The 17,948-nt window shown below is 40.0% G+C and overlaps 1 protein-coding gene across 1 annotated transcript in view; it reads right to left on the bottom strand.

Moving 5' to 3' along the window:
• Positions 1-16,021, bottom strand: part of LOC113042438 (zinc finger homeobox protein 4-like) — a 75,448-nt gene extending 59,427 nt beyond the window's left edge. Inside the window, 1 exon segment of the mRNA XM_026201304.1 lies at positions 15,876-16,021. The gene's annotated coding sequence lies outside the window, so the exon portion shown is untranslated.
• Between the last annotated feature and the right edge of the window lie 1,927 nt (positions 16,022-17,948).

The following is a 17,948-nucleotide window of genomic DNA, read 5'->3' on the forward strand; positions in this document are numbered from 1 at the left end:
TTCCCACAAAAATAAATATAAAAATCACTGTTTGTTACAGCAAGTCACTGCATATTATCCAGACATCCTCAAGCGCTCAAGATGCCTGACAAGAACGACTTTAAAGGAATCACATGCAGGCGTCTTTCTTCAAACCAGCTCAATCTCGATTGTTAACATACTCTCTTTTCCATTAAAAAGAAACAGAAACTAGTCTTAAGTACATACTTTGCTATTAAAAGGGGCTCTATGTTCTTTCTGACTGCATTTTTCCTCTGTTAACACCTTTTTCTACACGACGTTTTACAATTCCTCCAACGTGTTGTAACTTAACTGTGAAACAGCTTTTCTCTCTCGTCTTACTTTCCCTCCTTCTACTCGGTCTAAAAAGCAAAGGCTACAAAAAGAAAAAGAAAAAAAAACAAACACTAAGCTCTTTTTCTTGGAACTGAAAGAGCGCTCTCTCAAAACAATGAGGACAGATCTCATTGCATGGAAATGGCTCCCGTTCCCATTCGAAGAAAAAGATGGCAAACAGTGTTTCAACCTCTGTTTTTTAATTAAGACTGTCTCGGCTTCGCTCTCGGTTCTCTGTGGAGACGCTGCCTGTGAAGTGATTAAAAGAATGTGATCTGATCAAGAGACGGGAATAATGGAGTAGGAATGCTAGGTTTACCCGAGTGCTAAGACTACCCCTGATCCAACCCACGGCCCCCCACCCAAAGAAAAAGGATTTCATCACCCTTTCTTCCCTAAATAGTTTTTCAGGTCGTACTTTTTTTGAGGCATAGACAAAAGTTAAACGTTAGCGTGCACATATGTGTCACGCGTTGCTGAAGTGGAACTGCAATACAAATGGGAAAGAAAGAAACAGGAAAAATAGGTAAAACGCCTCCGAATTATATCCGATTTAAGAAAGGTCACCCCAGCCTCTGCTGGGGCTTTTCTCAACACCAAATCCTCTATCAAAATGTCATAGTGAGTTAGGGAAAGACAAAAGAGAGTCACAGCATGCAAACTGCACATATATCTAATCCTAACAAAGGCATGAATAGGCCTTCACAAGTCTAATTATACTTGTTTATTTGTTGCCATGCAGAAAGAACTGATGAAAAATCCATCAAAGTGGTATTATCCAAACATCAAGAGCTTCTCTGGCCTCCAAGGACACCGGGAGGCTTAATTCTTTCTTGTTTAAGTCCAAAACAGAGAGAGAATTGCAAAGGGCAGAGAGAAAGGCTTTTCCCGACCCCGTCGATGCCCAGAGGTGTAACAGTAGAAGCAGGATATCTCCCCTGTGCCATAACCACATTTAAGGGCCTCATTTTCAATACGCAACATATCATTACTGTCGGGTGTGGCATATCCACATCAGCAAAAAGACGTCTATTTAGCTGTTGTACAAATTACCTTTCTGTGGCTGGAGTTTAACAAAAGAGTCAAACGATTTGAAGCACAAAACAAGTTAAGTATGAAAAAAGTTCCAGTTTTTAAATCTTTAAAACCTTGTACTACTAAAAACGAAAGAATGGGGGGAAAAAAACGTATCACGCGACCTAAGTTTTACATACAAAATTACTTCAAAAAGACCCTTTAAATGAGAGGGGGGAAAAAAGAGTGCCTGGGTTTATACGACTCCCTCTCCCATTCGAAAACTTTTAACAGGAGAGGCCGGTATCAAAGGGAAACATAATCTACATAGCTAATGTCTTTTCTCAATTCAAAGCAGAGAAGGCTGCAATTTCTCCTTGCTGGCAATCTGGAAACACTCTGGAGTTAATTACGCCTGATTCGAAATGAACCGCACAAACAAAGGCCAGTCTATGTCCAGACTATTATACTGCATTAACCGGCTTTAAGCTTCCTGCGGATCATTCCGAGGCTCTTCCATTACCCACCCCTACCGTCCCGACACAGAGAAAAAATGCCTGCACACCCTGGATTAATGAAAAGGAGCGTAAAAAGAATGTGTGACGACCTCTCCCGACACAGTGCAAACTTTCAGTCCAAGTCACAGAAAAAGGGGAGAAGGTAATTAAGTTTGAAAGAAAAGGTCCTCATGACAAACAATGAGGCAGTGTCTCTGGAGGAGCGCAGGGGGGTGAAAAAAATCATTAACATTCTTTTTCAACTGAGAAAAAGAGAAGGAGGGGAAAGGAGAACGTATGCTGGCAGGTTCCCCACTAGTCTTCCTCTTTAGCCTTTTTTTCACCCCACATCTGGTTTCACATCTTCTCTGGTGCCCGTGTCCACGTGACACAGCAGATCATCTCTTTAACCCCACCTCTCTCTCTCTCTCTCTCTCTTCACAGTTAACTTAGAGAGCGTCGCAGAGACAACCACGCACGTTTGCCCACCTGAGACCCATCAGGCATATTTGCTGTGTGTTTTGCTAAGAGAAATAAGCCAGATGCAAATCAGTGCGTCGCCCCTGGTGAGTCTTACGGCTTAATTAGGAAAGCAGATATGCTGTTTCCTCTTTATAGTAATGGCGCACAAACAAATAAAAACATGCACAGGCACTGTCAGAGAATATGACTAAACACTAGAAACGCACATTTCTCAGAGGAGGCACTGACTAAAATTAGAGTTGTTTTCTCCGATTCACTGGCTTGACGTGAATTCATCTCGTGATCTTTCTGCTGTCCACACAAGCACAAGTGATGAATATGTTTGCTTTCTGCTTCGCTTTTTTTCTCTTCGAAGGAGGGGGGAAAAGTTCAGAGCATTTTCCTTTTGTGTGAATGATGAGTGTTTTTTTTTTTTTTCCCGTTCTCAACAAGAAAAGCAGAGAATCTAGTTGTAGCTTTGCCCGTCTGTGTTCAGTAATCACCCTCTTTGTCTAGTTTTTGCCGAGCTGGATTAGAGTTAAAATGATGACTGACTAATCCTTTGATTTCCCTGTGCTAAATAAATTTTAATCTACTGGTCAAACATGTTCTTGTGAAGTACAATACATACAATATGAAAGCGCTTACCAGTTACATAAATCGTAGTTTTACGCACATCTGTTTGAAAGCACTAGTCCCTTCCAATACATAAAAACAAATAAAGCAGAATTAAAAACGTCAGTCCTGCAATCGAAGTTGTCCGAATGAGTGACGCTCATGTAATCACACGCTTTGTGTTCGCTGCTTTCAAATAAGGCCTACAAACATGGCTTACATTGCAGTGATGGGGGTGAGGACCAAACACACACACACACACACAAAGTCAAACACAGGCCACATATTTCACCTCCAAAAAACACATGGGAGGGGGTGAAATCACCGTTTAACAAGCCATCTAAAAATATACCCTGTTAAGCCTGTCAGACAGGTGTTATATTTCTACGGTCGTCCTCTGTTAACTAACTTTAACCTGATGAATGTTTTGACACGCTACCGCATGGGCCGTGAGCAGTGAGCAGGCGCCATTTGGAACGAGAGCCCGTTTTTCGCTCGCAGATTTTGACCTTTCCGTGCTGTCATTTTCCCAGAGAAACAATAAAAGTTTAAAGTTCAAGTTGCTCAGTAAAGACTGAGCATCCAGCCTGCCGGTCCTGTAATTATCTAGTATTATAAACATAATCACAGGCCAGGTATCCCTGCATGCATTCCAGCGCCGCTAGCTATGCGCTAACCAGAGAGTTCTTCACGCAGGAATTTCACAAAACATGTCAAACAATCTATTAAAGCATGAATTACTGCTAACTAAGTTCTCCCGTGCAGGCCCTAATGCCTTTATATGGCAGCACGAGAGATCGTGCTCCTGATCTCCCTAATTTCTGGAGCCAGAGAATTACTAATTAACTTAAGGTCTGGGCCTATATTTAATTAGAGAGTTCTCCAAATGAACTTTAGACCAAAGGCATTTGCTTTTTTAAACAAACTCTGTTCTGACAGCTGTTGCGAGTTTACCCTTGTATGCCCACAAAAAAACATTTATTTTCAGAGCCATCATGGGGTCATTATTTCTTTAAGGAGGAACCGGAGTATTCCGCTTGAAAAGTGTACACTTTAATTGGATTTCACTCCAAACAAACAACTGTCAGATGTAATTAGAATGAGCTGAAATTAGGGCCACAATATTCCATTATCAAATAAACGGAATGTCACGCAAACTACCGATTCAATTTTCAAAGTTAATTTCGACGAATCTGGCAGTCACGTCCCTTCGTCTGCTTTCTACAATCACCAGACAAAATGACGTGCGTAGTAAAATGATTAATCCTTTTTTTGACTCATTAAAAAAAATCATTCATTTAATGGCGTATTATAAGGGAGCCAAAAATTGTTTCTTTGCAGATGAAAAGGGCAAGAGACCGAAAAAATATCTGTGAGCAGTGCTAATGAAGAGAAACATTAAACGAGTCTGTGGTTATTGCCACTTACGCCATTTGAAAGCCTATATGGGCCGCTTTGGCCCGACTGTAACATTATCAGTGCGCTACAGCGGGGAAGGCCACATTGTGTTATGCTTTTCAGATCGCTAAGGCCTCAACAAGACACTGGGGGTATTTTAAGGTCAATGACAACCTAGATGAGAAAACAAACTCTGGATCAGCATAACCGCCAACTAATTAAAGCAAAGAAAACACATTATACCTACAGCTCTGAATGGTAATAGTCAGGGGGAAGAATGATTTGTTTTGCTATCAAATGCCATGCAGTAATAAGCATAAAGCTGTGGTGAGAGAGTGTTTTGAAATGCAGAGCCCAGATGCGAGCGCATGAAATGGCACATATACATTTGTTTCAACAAATCTCACAGTCTCGCAGGCATTAAATGGAAAATAATCTGGCTTTCTCAAAAAAAAAGTATTCGTCGAGCCCCCATCCGTCGTCAGATTTAACAGCCCTCCGGTCCGCCTTCATATGCATCGCTTGATCTTCGCAAAGGCCTCTGATTTGATTTTATATGAAACACCCCAAAGGACCTCAATTTTCCTTAATGGTTTTTTCATACGCTTTCCATAGGTCTTTTTTATTACACTTTCTTTGATTGTCCATAAATTAAATGGTTATGGGCACAGCAAGCAGGGCTCCCTATTGTCTCCACATAAAACTAAAAGAAATCTCCCTCCAAAAAAAAAAAAACAAAGAGGACAAGGTGAGGCAGAAAATCGTTGTTTCTCCAAAAGCCCAAAATACAGACGACACCGTTACCTTTTTTCTCTTGGCTCAATGCAATACTTTGTTCTTTTTATTTCACGACCACCATTCTCTAACGTGAGCTCCGCTCGCTACGCATTTAATCTGGTTCTGTTGCTACACGTCATTAAAACGAAAAAGACGACGAACCACGCCGGGACACACAAAACCAGCCTTCAGTCCATGCCACTCATCTGCCCTGATGGAAAGTCTAACCCCCTTTAAAGCAAATAATTAAAGATGATTCCAACACACATGCCAGACCAGAGCGAGACAGGATATGAGAAGTCTAGCATTAACCAAATACTTCTCCGGGGACTTCTCTTGCTCAGCCTCTGGACTAACACAAACACTGGGCCAGTGTCATGTCTGGAAAACCGCTCTTTTTCTTCAGACACATACACACAGGTGGAACAGCCATGTTAATATCCTCATCACAGGGCCAGATGAACTAATCGGCATGAATATTCATGAGGGCAGGCTCTCATTTATCTGTTTACATAAGGCACTGCCGGTCATACATATTCAATTATGGCCTCATCCCTCTCTTGACGACTAATAATGGGCTTGTTATCCAGCAACGAGGGTGCGTACGATTTTTAAGTGTATATCTGTCTGAATGGAGCACCTATAAATTTGTATCTACATATGGAGGGAGAATCAGGAAGAGGATGTCACAGTTAAGCTCAACCTTTCCCCATATAATTGTACTTAGACATGAAATAAGGTGCTTCACAACAGCTGTGGCAATATGACAATCCCTGCATGATATTTAATGCACACTTGGTTGCTGTGATCTGGAGAGACACAAATCTTCACCAGATTATCTTGTTGCACGGTATCTCAGCTGCTTTGAAAAACGACACAGATAGTCAAATGCTAAAATATTATTTTACAATAGATTCAAAATATTTTTAAGTCTCATAGAGAAGAACAGCTCGTTTTTACATGCCACCTGATCAAAAAATATAACATATCAGGGGTCTTTCAATCTTTAGCTGCAAATAGTCTCTGCAACAATGACTGAAAACTAGAAAACCAGTGCATTCACCGGCTCAGGAATGGCTGTATGGACACAGCTGCGTTTACATAAGCTAAATGCTCTTCTCTTCTTCTTCTTTAATCTGAATTGTGTCTTAAAAAAATACTCTGTGGACTTTGTACACAATATTTGGTCTATTCCGTTCATTTCTATACACGACTGAATTTTCCAGTGAAATGCCTAAACGTTTCTTTAGTTTGCACCCCCCCATTTTTAATATCCTGTAGCAAAGGCGTCACGAAAAACCAAAGAAGGCCTGAGAATACGAAGGGGGAAAATCCCCTTCTCCGATGAGACGCAAGCTGACAGTAAAAGTAATGTAATCCTGTCTGGCAGAGGACCAAGAGCAACAAAAACATTTAGATAACTGTGCTCAAAAATGAAAGTTCTCAATGAGGACAAAAATTACATTTCCTCACGATAACAAGTCCTTCTCATAACAACCCTTACGATTGTTTGAAATGTCCATGTCCTCATCAGTCATGTGTTCGCACACATCGGTAGGAACAGTGTGTAAGTCGCGGAAAAGCAAGAGATGTTTTAACTACATCCAAGCTGCAGAGTAAGGAGAGCACATCTCGAGGGCCGGTGGTGGGGGGAAAGGGGGACAATCCACAGCATACAAGTTTCACTTGGCAACCGGGCCCACATCAACATCTGGTTGAGCTTGTCAGTACATGCCTGATTCAACCAGACACTAAAGCATGACTTGTCTAACAGTGAGCCTTGTTTGAAATGAACAGACGTGAAGCGTCATCCACGGTGTATCCTCTTCTTTAGCGCTGGGGTTAAAAAGACTGACATCGCCACCTTTCACAATCGACTCAAAGCTACTTGCTTTTCACCACTGGAATGGTCAGAAAAAGAAACAGAAGTGAAAAGAAGAAGAATCGTTTTGTTCGTGATAACCTGTGAGCACTTATCCCGGCTACAATTCCTTTCCCTTAATCATTTGCATATGAAAGGACAGCTCTAGTCTATAAAAGGTCAGTGAAAGATGATCAAGGCCTCACAGAACACAACAAAACACAAAAAAAACGTCTCTGGCGGCGGCTCGCGTTCATTTGAGAGACCTCAATGTCAGTGACGCTGAGATCACGGAAGCGGCGCTCACGTCACACCCGGCACCTTCCCCCCAAAACACAAAAACTAGAGCTAGAATCCGACCATCCTCCAAAACGCCTCATCTATAATATATGAGTGCCGTATTAAGTGTTTTATTTTTCACGCACGCACAAGCACACGCAAAAATTCAGGCTTGGAATGTTTTAACAAAAGGATTACAAACATATTCCTAGTGTTCTCGATCAAAACCGCTCCTGTTTATATTGAGGAAAGAACAAAAAGAAATAAAAAGTAAGAAGCATTTCTAGCGTTCAATCAAAACCTGTTTAAAGTGAGATTGACACTGGAGGAAAAAAGAAATCCCATCTCTGCAGAATCCACTCCCTAGCTCTGCTATTGTGCCTGAACGCTACTGAATAAAGCATACGGGCTGCTATTTACCAGTTGAGAGACACCATTATCATACATATTACTTCACATGATGGCAAAATCTGCAGGCATCTTGGGAGGCTTCAGGAATATGAAGCCTGTGCCTGTTGTCTCAAGTCCTCGACAAACATCTTTGGGGACAAGCGGGGCCTGGATAGAAAGGACGAGAAGGCACCGTTTCCATCTCGCTTTCATCTAAGTCACTCAGTCAACCATTCAGTGCCCCATTCAAAGCCGCTGTGCATTATGCAAAAAAATGCTAATCCTTTTCCGATGCTTTTTACACTTGTACAAACCCTGCATTCCCTTTCCTGAAAAGCAATTATATCAGTTTACATTTCTGTCAAAAAACAGGATTACTTCAGGAGAACTAGCACTGCAGCAGGCTTCCACCCATCTATAGCTGAAGGAAACTAGAGATTATCTGCGACAGTATTTTTTTCCCCTCCTCTTCCACTCTCTTTAAAAAAAAAAGTGAAGAGGCCTAAAGAATGTGATTTAATTAGCCAAAGGGAAAAGAATAGATCTTTAGTTGCTGTGGAAACTCTTTCTGACCTGACCTTCTCTTTGCAAAAAGCCCCGAACAGAACGAGCCTCAGTCTGGTCTATTAATCAGAAACAAATTATGAAAGAATGTTGTCGGCCTGAATAATGCTGCCCATTCTGTGGTGAGATCAGCAACAGCCTTCGCTCTTGCTTTCATTGTCTTTCAGCGCGTTTGACAGCCTGACATGACGAATGAGATCAGGAAGACCCCGGATTTGCATATGCAAATTCCCACATGAGGGAAACGTGTCTAAACAAGTGTTATCGTGAGGCAGATTAAGTAAGCCGTCGTGCTTTTGCTGTTTTTCGGGGGCCACCGCCATAGTCAGGGCTATTAGTCAGCACAATTAACCCCATCTCCATGGCTACTAATGAAATTTTGCCATGGTACGACTTAAATTAGATAGCTGGTTATGCGTTGCCACCGTCCGACTCCGAATCCATTATTTGCCCCAGGAACAATGAGCCGTTTGTGCTCAGCTGATCTTCACCAGCTGAACAAACCTCTGAGTTAACAATTTGCATATGTTAATAAAATTATGTCCTAATTACATGAAACTTGTACATAGTCAAATGCACTTTCCCTAGGCGCTATGGAGCTTGAACCCCATCCAAGTGTTTAACCCTTCAGAAAGCCTCTAAGCAGGGGAGGCTCTTTCTGCCTCAGAAATGCCTCGGGGCTGACACAAAAAGGCCCCCCTTAATACATTAAGCCAGCTCCTGACTTCTCAGCTTTCCACCCACTGCTCTACGGACCGGGGCAAGTACTGCATCCTCCGAACCATATTCAGTTGGGCCCACAACAAAAGCCCTATAGTTCCTCTAACAACAAAGTGACAGTTTTCCCAATGTTATCTATGAGGAGTGCACACACAAACACACGCATACAGAGGTTATTAAGCGGTTAATGTGCTCAGGAAACCACAACAAGCACTGGCAACTGAGTACATAAAATACAGAGCTCAAATAAGTTCTTGATATAAAATTGGGAAGCACTTCTTCAAGAAAATGACAGCGGGAAAAAATGGACAATATCTTACCGCAACGACATTAAGCTTGTGAAACTGTAACAGACAGGCAATCTTAAAGGAAACCATACAGTCGCAGCCAGATTAAAAAGGCCTTTGTCCTGCACCATGTAAAAAAAAAAAATTCCTTCATTGCCGGCAAAATTAAATTGGTCTGTTCAAAGGTTTAAGATGAGACCAAAAAAAAAAAAAAAAAATTATATCACATATGAAATTCATGCCGCTCTGTGAAGCGTAGCACAGATGGTACGAGATGAATAAAAAGACAAACACCTAATGATAGACAGCAGAAAGCTCAGAGGACTGTGAAAAAAAAAAATCATTCCTGCTTCTTCTCAGTATTGCTGACCAACAACGAATTTCCACGACTGCAATGAAATAACAAGACGTGCTCCGGTGAATTGAAGCTCTTGGTGCTCTAAATGGTTCATATCACCACATTCGAAAATAGAAACCGTATTTCCCTGTCTAACCCTGTATAAAGCCTTCACGGGGAAAAAAATTGTATACTGCAGCATTTTAGGGAGAAGCTGATACTATCAGTGATCACTGGTCTTGTGCTTTATTTTTATTTTTTAAGATGGATGCTGTCAAATGTGTGCATACATTATGAGTGTGTTTCTCTACCTGCATGTGTATGCAAACATTAGTGTGTGTGTGTGTGTGTTTGAATGGGGCTTCTCTTTTACAACTATCAATACCGGGATAACCACATATTAGCATTCAACCGAACACGCAGTCATCTCTCAGCCTTTTAGCCAAATTGGGTGTCTTAATGTCACAAAGCAGTGGCAGTCAACCTCTGCACGTTGCCATAGGAGTTTGGGTACTGAACAGCAGAACGCTGTGATAGGCTTGTAGCAAGCCACTCCGCAGAGCCAGATTTTAAATCATCCAGCCTCTTCTATTAGACTTGAGACTTATTGAGGTAGAAACCATAAAAAATGAAGAAGGGAAATTTAATCCCTGAAATATTGATTTGCACATTAATATCATATAGGCAGTGGGCAATTTGGCTTCATGGAAATGACACATTGTCGACCCTAGGAAAAGCCTCAGCCAATCTTACTGCAGAACATGTCTCAAGAGTTATTAAAGGCTCCTCTCGTTGGCTTCACAATATTCCGTGCTACCTCGAATCAATCTGTGCACTGTATGAAATTATGTGGACACAAAAACGCAAAACACATCTGATATTAAATCAAAGCACACTTAATAGATCCAGATGCCTTGTGGTGCCATAAAACGTCTCCATTTAAATGAACATTTCTAATTACATTAATGCAACCGAATGCACTGAACCACAATTTTTCTTAACCTTTTGTGTCTCTCTGTGACAGCAGATCTTAGACACAACCTTTTTTTTTAAAATAAGATTTTTACATAACAGAACAAAATTTCTGAATGGAACACAGCCTTTTTAGTCAACAGAAATAAAAATAATTAAAGCTGAAAATATAGATTTAATATGAAAATAGAGATAACACTTTTACATACAATACATACATATGTACATTATAATAATACTAATAATAATAGTGTTATTACTGAAACAAAAAAAAATCTAAATAAAAATAAAATACAATTATATTAATGAAAACGAATCCAATAAAATATAGATGCAATTCCCGTGCAGTTCCAATTTGCAAACAAATCCAGGTCTCCACAAAGGATCGTATTAATACAAAAAGCGTACAAATCCACAATTTCTAACATAGAAAAATCAAACGCCGCTCATTTAATACACAAGCAAGCAAACATCCTGCCCGCGGTAAAAACAACTTGAAATCGTACAAAACACGGAGATCCAGACAGTGAATATCTGCTGGTTGAGAGAGCAGAGGGCGCAGACACACCGCGGCTCTGAGCTCTGCCTCCCCACTGCCTGGCTTTTTTCTGTGCTCTCAATGGAAGCGATCGATGCCCTTGTCACTGTCGCGTTCCAATCGGAGCCAAGACTCTGCCTCACACTCACCATCAACCCAAAAGCCAAGCGCTCACACACGTCACGGTCTTCAATGCCAATGTTAACGTTTTACCACAAAAAAAAAAAAAAAGAAAAAACGAAAACTCAACTTTAAGAATCTGCCTTACCGACCTTACTATAAACTCGGGGACAATTCTCTCAGGAAAAACGTAAAGGGATTGAAAGGAGAAGAGAAGGAAACTTACGGGCAAGACAGAAGAGACGAGTAGTTTAAACACGGAATGGGCTATCTGATGAAAATAGGAATGATTTCGGTCCTTTTTATTCCGTTTTCCACAGACACGAAGGAGTCCGGGAAATGGCAGAAGAGACCCTCGGCTGCTGTTAGAGTTCAATCGCTCCTATCGTTACCATCATCCGAGCCGCAGCGTGGAAAGACTGTTTTACACGTTGCAGGTAACATAAATATACAAAGAAGCGTCTTTTGGCTATCTGAGGAGAACTGCGCAGATTTTGAGTCTATCTCAAGATACATGACGGAAAACACCGGTCCGAAGCGACTTGCGTCGTCGTGTCAAAACGTAGCCTGCGCGTTTCTTACTGTTACAGGATATTGTTCTCGACACGTTACCTTTTCAAACAGATGTTTTATAAAACGTAATGACGTGTATTGTTTGAGATGTAAGATACGCAATTTGGTCAAATGTAAGGAAGCCCTGCTGTTTAGCGTCTGCTGTGATGAGGCGAGTCAACACAACAGCCGCGAGTGTACAAATCAGTCCACTTTTTACTCCGTATCAGCGAATAACGGTGGAAAATAGAGCGAAACTTAACATTTACGGCGGTTTGCTTGCAAATGAAACGAAATAGAGTCTGGAACCGGTTTACGGTAGATACGGGAGGACAACATCGCCTGACAGTTCGCGGCTGTTCGGCAAAACGAATGTTTTACAAACTGGGAGGAAAATATTTAGGCTGACATTTGTAGAAATTATATCACATAAAGCCGTAATCCGACAGCGGAATAGCGCAGATTCAGCAGAGCTAGTCGCGAAATAAAATCAATACTCGACCTAAATTTAACACCAACTAACGTTACTCAATAAAAGTTGAAGGGGAAAAAAACTTACTTTCTTCCCCCGCAGTTCCCTCCGATCCTTCTCTTGATATTTGCTTTTTCTGAAGAAAATCACATCCAATGGTAGCGCAAGTAGGTAACAAAAAGGATAAAAAGAAAAAAAAGTAACAATAATCCTCCAATTTTATTGGAAAAAACGTAAATACTACAGTAAGAGGCGATCCTTTGGGTCCGGTTGTGTAAAAGATGTGTCGACGACTGCCTAGCAGTTTCGGTTGTGGAGGGGTAAGGGAAAGGAGGTAAGGAAATGAAAATCCGATATGTCTTTATTCTGCTAATTATTATCGTTTTAGCCCTGTTTAAAAAAATGGCTGATTAAGTTGAGTGCGCATGTCTTTGTGTGTCTATTCTCGATATGCACTCTGGGAATGAGAGAGAGAGAGAGAGAGAGGGGGGAGTGAGCGCGAGAGGGAGGGAGAGAGCGCGAGGCTGAAAGAGAGACGTAATTAGTGAGGTGATCAACAGTCTCCACATTGCAAATGACGCGCCGTTTCAACTTGGAGAGCCGAAGGGCTGTACGAGCCAGATTCCTAAAATGATCTAATAGGGGGGAAATCTTTTTCGGTGGGCAAGACGTCCTGTAACGGCCTGGAACATTTTGTGGGACAAAAAGAGATTTTTTTTTTACTTTTTGAGTCATACCTGTAATCAAAGCTGTTGATTTTTTATTTAACCAAAATAAATAAATTCAGAAATGTTCAAGACAACGTGTTATAGTATGGCCGTTTTAAAATATTAAGTCTGCCTGCTGTTATATATATATAAAAAAAGATTAAATATGTTTGTACATTTTGTTTGTAATGCACTCGGCCTAAGTTTCATGTACATTTAGCAATGCTTCCTCAACGATTTTTTTTTTTTTTTTGTTAAAGACAAAAATAATGATTCACTCGAGACGCTTCGGTTTATGAAAAATGTAGCTACATATTTCGAAAAGCAGAAATATACATAGTGTATTATATGTAGGGAACATATATAAATATATAAATTATATTAGAAAACAACACAAGTGAAATGGTGTTTTTTTGCTATTCCCATATAGTCCTACAGTAGCAATTAAAATAAAGAGTGAAATGCAACGCAAATGAAGAGAAGTCAAGAGAAAAACATAAATAGCCTACTGTATACAGGTGTCGATTATTATGAGCTGTTATCCGCGTGACATGTAAAATGTCAATATCTGAGCAGATGAAATGGACACATTGTAGGCTATCAGTTGTAGATGCTATGTATTAAAAATTATTTTCAGTTACTGTATTGGCAACCTGGTGTATTGTAGGCTATTGTAAGAGAACATGCAGATGTGAATATCATTTTGCTTTTAGAGATATTTAATGACACATGTGTACGACACATATTTAATGACACGTGTGTAACTACGCATTTTTTTGCAAACAAAATTGATATGTAAAGTTAAATAAGATTCAAATAATAATTCACAGAATATTTATTCGCAAGATAGTGTTCCAAATAAACCTCAAAAAGTACACTACTTGACAGTAAATGGGCCTCGGAATTAAAGCCCATAGTAACCTATGCCTGGCTTTGGCTTATGAACTTTATTTACATCCTTCTATTTCACTCACCAGGCGTTTAGTTCATATTAAAGCACGCATGCTAATGCTCCGAATGATTATAGCCAGTTTGGATCTCTTAAAATATCGCCATTGAAAGGAGACCCGACAACATGTTAATCGTGAAGAAAATCAAAAGATCGGCTCTCCTTTATGAAAAAATCGAAAGGGTTGAATTGAGCGAGGCTCTGTTTCCGGAACGCACGATAAGGATGCGTATACCGGAGCTGTCTTTGCAGTAAAACACGAGCCCTTGGACTGGCATGTCTACTGTGGGTCTTTGGATGGGCGAGAGGTGGTCAACAGAGGCGTTACTTCTTCACTCCTGAATCACTGTTTCTAGTCCTCGGGGGACTCATGCCTGCCAGACCCTAGTGGTGCTTCGACAGGATGAACGAGAGAACAGAAACAAGACCGAGACGAGCTCGCAATAGGACACGGAGAGCTTCAGATTTTACCTTCATATAAACGCAAAGCAAATGCGGCGGAGTAAAGGTTATTTGCCAGCCACTGACGACTGTGTTTCTGCTGCTCACCGCGGAGGACTTTAAAACTATTGATTTAAAGGTCTCACCTCTTATGCAAGTAGGCTATACTTTGACGGATACATTTAGCGTAGTTATAAGAGCTGTGCTGTCTTTTGAACTGTTTTGTGCTGTGAAATGGAGAAAGTGGAAGCTGCGTGGCTGATATAGTGCTTATCTTAGTCTGTAGCACTTTCAAATGTTATCGTGGCCACCCTCGTACTTTCTGCTCTTCTTTCTCTCAGGCTATCTGACAAACATCGCTTTGTTTGCGTATCATTTAATCTTAAATGAATTCAAGATTGTATTTTGTTGCAGTATGTTTTTGAAATGAATATAGAGATTTTTCCTTTTATTATATTTATTATTATTATTATTTTGTTTGGTAAAGCTAGTATGTAGTGTAGCCTACAAATACTAGCATTTATCATTGCCGATTAGCCTGTTTGTTCATTGTCATATTTCAATGTATATTCCTCATTTTCAACTATATGGATATAGCCTACAAACAATATCAGAAGCTTTGTTCACTTTTTTATGACATTGTGAAGTACCTATGAGACGTAGGCTACCAAAAACTGCATGAATACTGATTTAAGTGAGATGTCAATAAAGCAATCATCATTCAATTCGCGACATGTGATTTCTTATATGCTAATTGTCTTTCTTAAACGTACGATGTCTAAAAATGACTTCAGGGTTTCTTTTTTGGTTCTTTGCTGGTACCTAATGAGTGAATGACTGTTCTGTCGCACAAATGAAAGGCTTGTCCAAATCGCCTGGCGCCCTCTGGGGTTTGAGAGGTCACGTTTTGACAGTAACTGACCCTTTGTAGCCGCATAAAACACCTTCCAAAATGTTCTGCTAACGGAGAATTAAGTCCCATTATAAATTCTCAACTCTCTCTCACACACACACACACTTCAAGAAAGTTTTCAATATTTGTGGAAGACGGGAAAACCTCTGTGCAATAGCCTGTAAACAAACGTAGCCGAACATGCATTATCAAAACGAAAACATCTAAATGTAGGCTATTTAAAACAGAACTGATTAGCTATAAAATCGCTTTTCATGGCACTATTTAGTAAAGTCGGCCAGTCAAGTGTTCACAAAATTGATTACACTGAGAGTAAACAATAACAACAACAACAACAAAATAGCCATAAAACTACGCCACAATATTATTTATTTCAAAGTCAAAAGATACCGATGTAATTTCCCCTAAAAGTCATACCGTTTCAAACATTTCCCACACTGTAATCTCATAGTTCTCTCTTAAAAACAAGAAAAAGCTAACATCCACCACAAAAACAAGAACAAATCTCCGTCATCTGTAGGTTACGACCAGCTCGCTTTTGTCTTTTAAAAATGACAGTTCCACTAAAGCGACATATTTCACGAGCAAACGGTTTAAAACATATATTTCTTGCGTTATATATTCCCATCTTTTGTTCATAAATGCCAGCTAAAAAGAAAATAAATCGCGTGTACCTTTGGTATAAAAGGGCATCCCGGTGTCCTGTGTCTCTCTGATGCTCCGCTTATAGCATATGGAAACTCTTTAGAAAATGCCTAGATTTGGCACATTGTCATTGAAAAGAGCGGAGCGCGGTGATGCTGGAACACAAAATGGGAAATAAGTTGGGGATTGGGTGCAGCCTCCCTCAATGCGGACTTATCTAACTTTAATTTCATATACCGCAATGACATGTCATTCAGAATGATTTGAAAAATTAGAACGCTCTCGTGATTTTCAAACAGAGTGTGCTTCTTCGCACAATGCTTTTGCGCGTTCGTATAGCTATATATTTAATAAGCTATTAATTTGCTTTTATGTAGTATAACACATACAAATACAAGATTGCGTGAAAAATCTGTAAACAACGTCGTGGCAAAATCACTGGCAACGTAAAATCGAGTTTCACAAATGCTTGTTTGCAAAACACTGGACTTTCGATCAATGTATTGGGACATTTCGATCGATTATATAAACGAAAATCCATATACGACATGAGAACGGTATCAGCACGACTTTCACCTTTCACGAGAAACAAAACGAAGTGGCAGAGAGCTGTGAGAACATAAATAAGCGATTCATTTTATTAGAAAAATACAAAATAACATTTGCTAACAACAACATGCAATGTGTATCAAAAATAAAAATAAGGTTTAATGTTAAAGATAGGCTATGTGGTATAAATCTGAATATTTTCGCCTACCTATTTCACTATGAAATAAAGGTATAAAATAATTCATTGGCATGCTAGATGATGCACCGCGCTGAAACTACAGAGTTTAATTGACAGCCGTCAATATGATTATTCTATAACGTTACTGTTTAGATGTGGTAAAATCACACGTGCTCCCAGCTGCTGGGTCCCGGGATCACGGATGAGGGAGGCGGCCAGGCACGCGGTGCCATTCTGTTTATTTGATAAAGAAAATCAATGAGAATGACTGTGGACTATTTAGCGAGACGTTTGAGAGGGGGAAATGGTTGGTTGAAAAGTGACTTCAGTTGGCTGGTCGATCTCATCGGGAAATGTACACTAAACTACACTCTCAGAGACACACTTGGTCCTCTCTTTGAGTCCATTCACCCCCACTGCCCCCTCCCACTTGGCCCTTTGCTCCTCGTGGTGCGGAGGTTTTCATTGTTGATCCCTCTTTAATAGACAAACGGGCAGGAGTTGCATCTCCGGCCATCTATCCTAAACCAGGAGATTCTCCATCTGCTGAGCCCCTGAATGTATAGCTGTCTGTTTTGCTTATTAATTATGTTCTATCATTTGAATATGAGGTTTATCTTTTCAAGTATCATTTTCGGTGTAAAACAAAGAAATAATAATAAATGAAAACGTCATTGATGATTTAGCCTAAATAAATGTAAATAATTTATAATTTTAATAACAATTATAATTATTAATGAATGCTATAATCATTATTGAATGTAAACAATATATATATATATATATATTTTTTTTATTTTATTTCAAAGTAATTAATTATTGCTATTTTTTTTAATCTGTGGATTAAGATAATTAAGCATGCAAAATCATTCCAATCTCTAATCAATGACACAATCAATAATGAGGTAATTAATTATAATTACAAATGAGCCTGTTGTTTGTAACTGAAAAGCCACTGAGACCCTCCCTATTCCGTGATTTTAAGCCCGAAGGACCAGAGCACCTACTGAGCGGGCTGCACTTAAACACTAAAACCAGAATCATTCCGAACACATATCAGTTCGAGCCATCGCCCCTGTTCAGGAGAGTGTATATTTCACTGGGTTATGGCTAATGCTCTAAAGCAGAGAAGAAACTGTGCTTTTCTTCTTATGAACTTTATTCAATTATTTGTCTTTTTGTGTGCTAGATAATTGCATTTCCAGCTTTCCCTGTTCAAATGAGTCTTTAACATGGCTAGATGTTTTCTTCTGCCTCTCCTGGGGTTAGAAGCTGCCCTCTCCCCCATAAGTAGTGGTGCATTCTATTTAGCGGATTACCTGGTTACCATTGGTCAGCACAGGAAAGGCAAGAGAGCAAAACCATGGCAACATGA

The sequence above is a fragment of the Carassius auratus genome, chromosome 24, assembly GCF_003368295.1.
Source record: "Carassius auratus strain Wakin chromosome 24, ASM336829v1, whole genome shotgun sequence".
Lineage (NCBI taxonomy): Eukaryota > Metazoa > Chordata > Actinopteri > Cypriniformes > Cyprinidae > Carassius > Carassius auratus.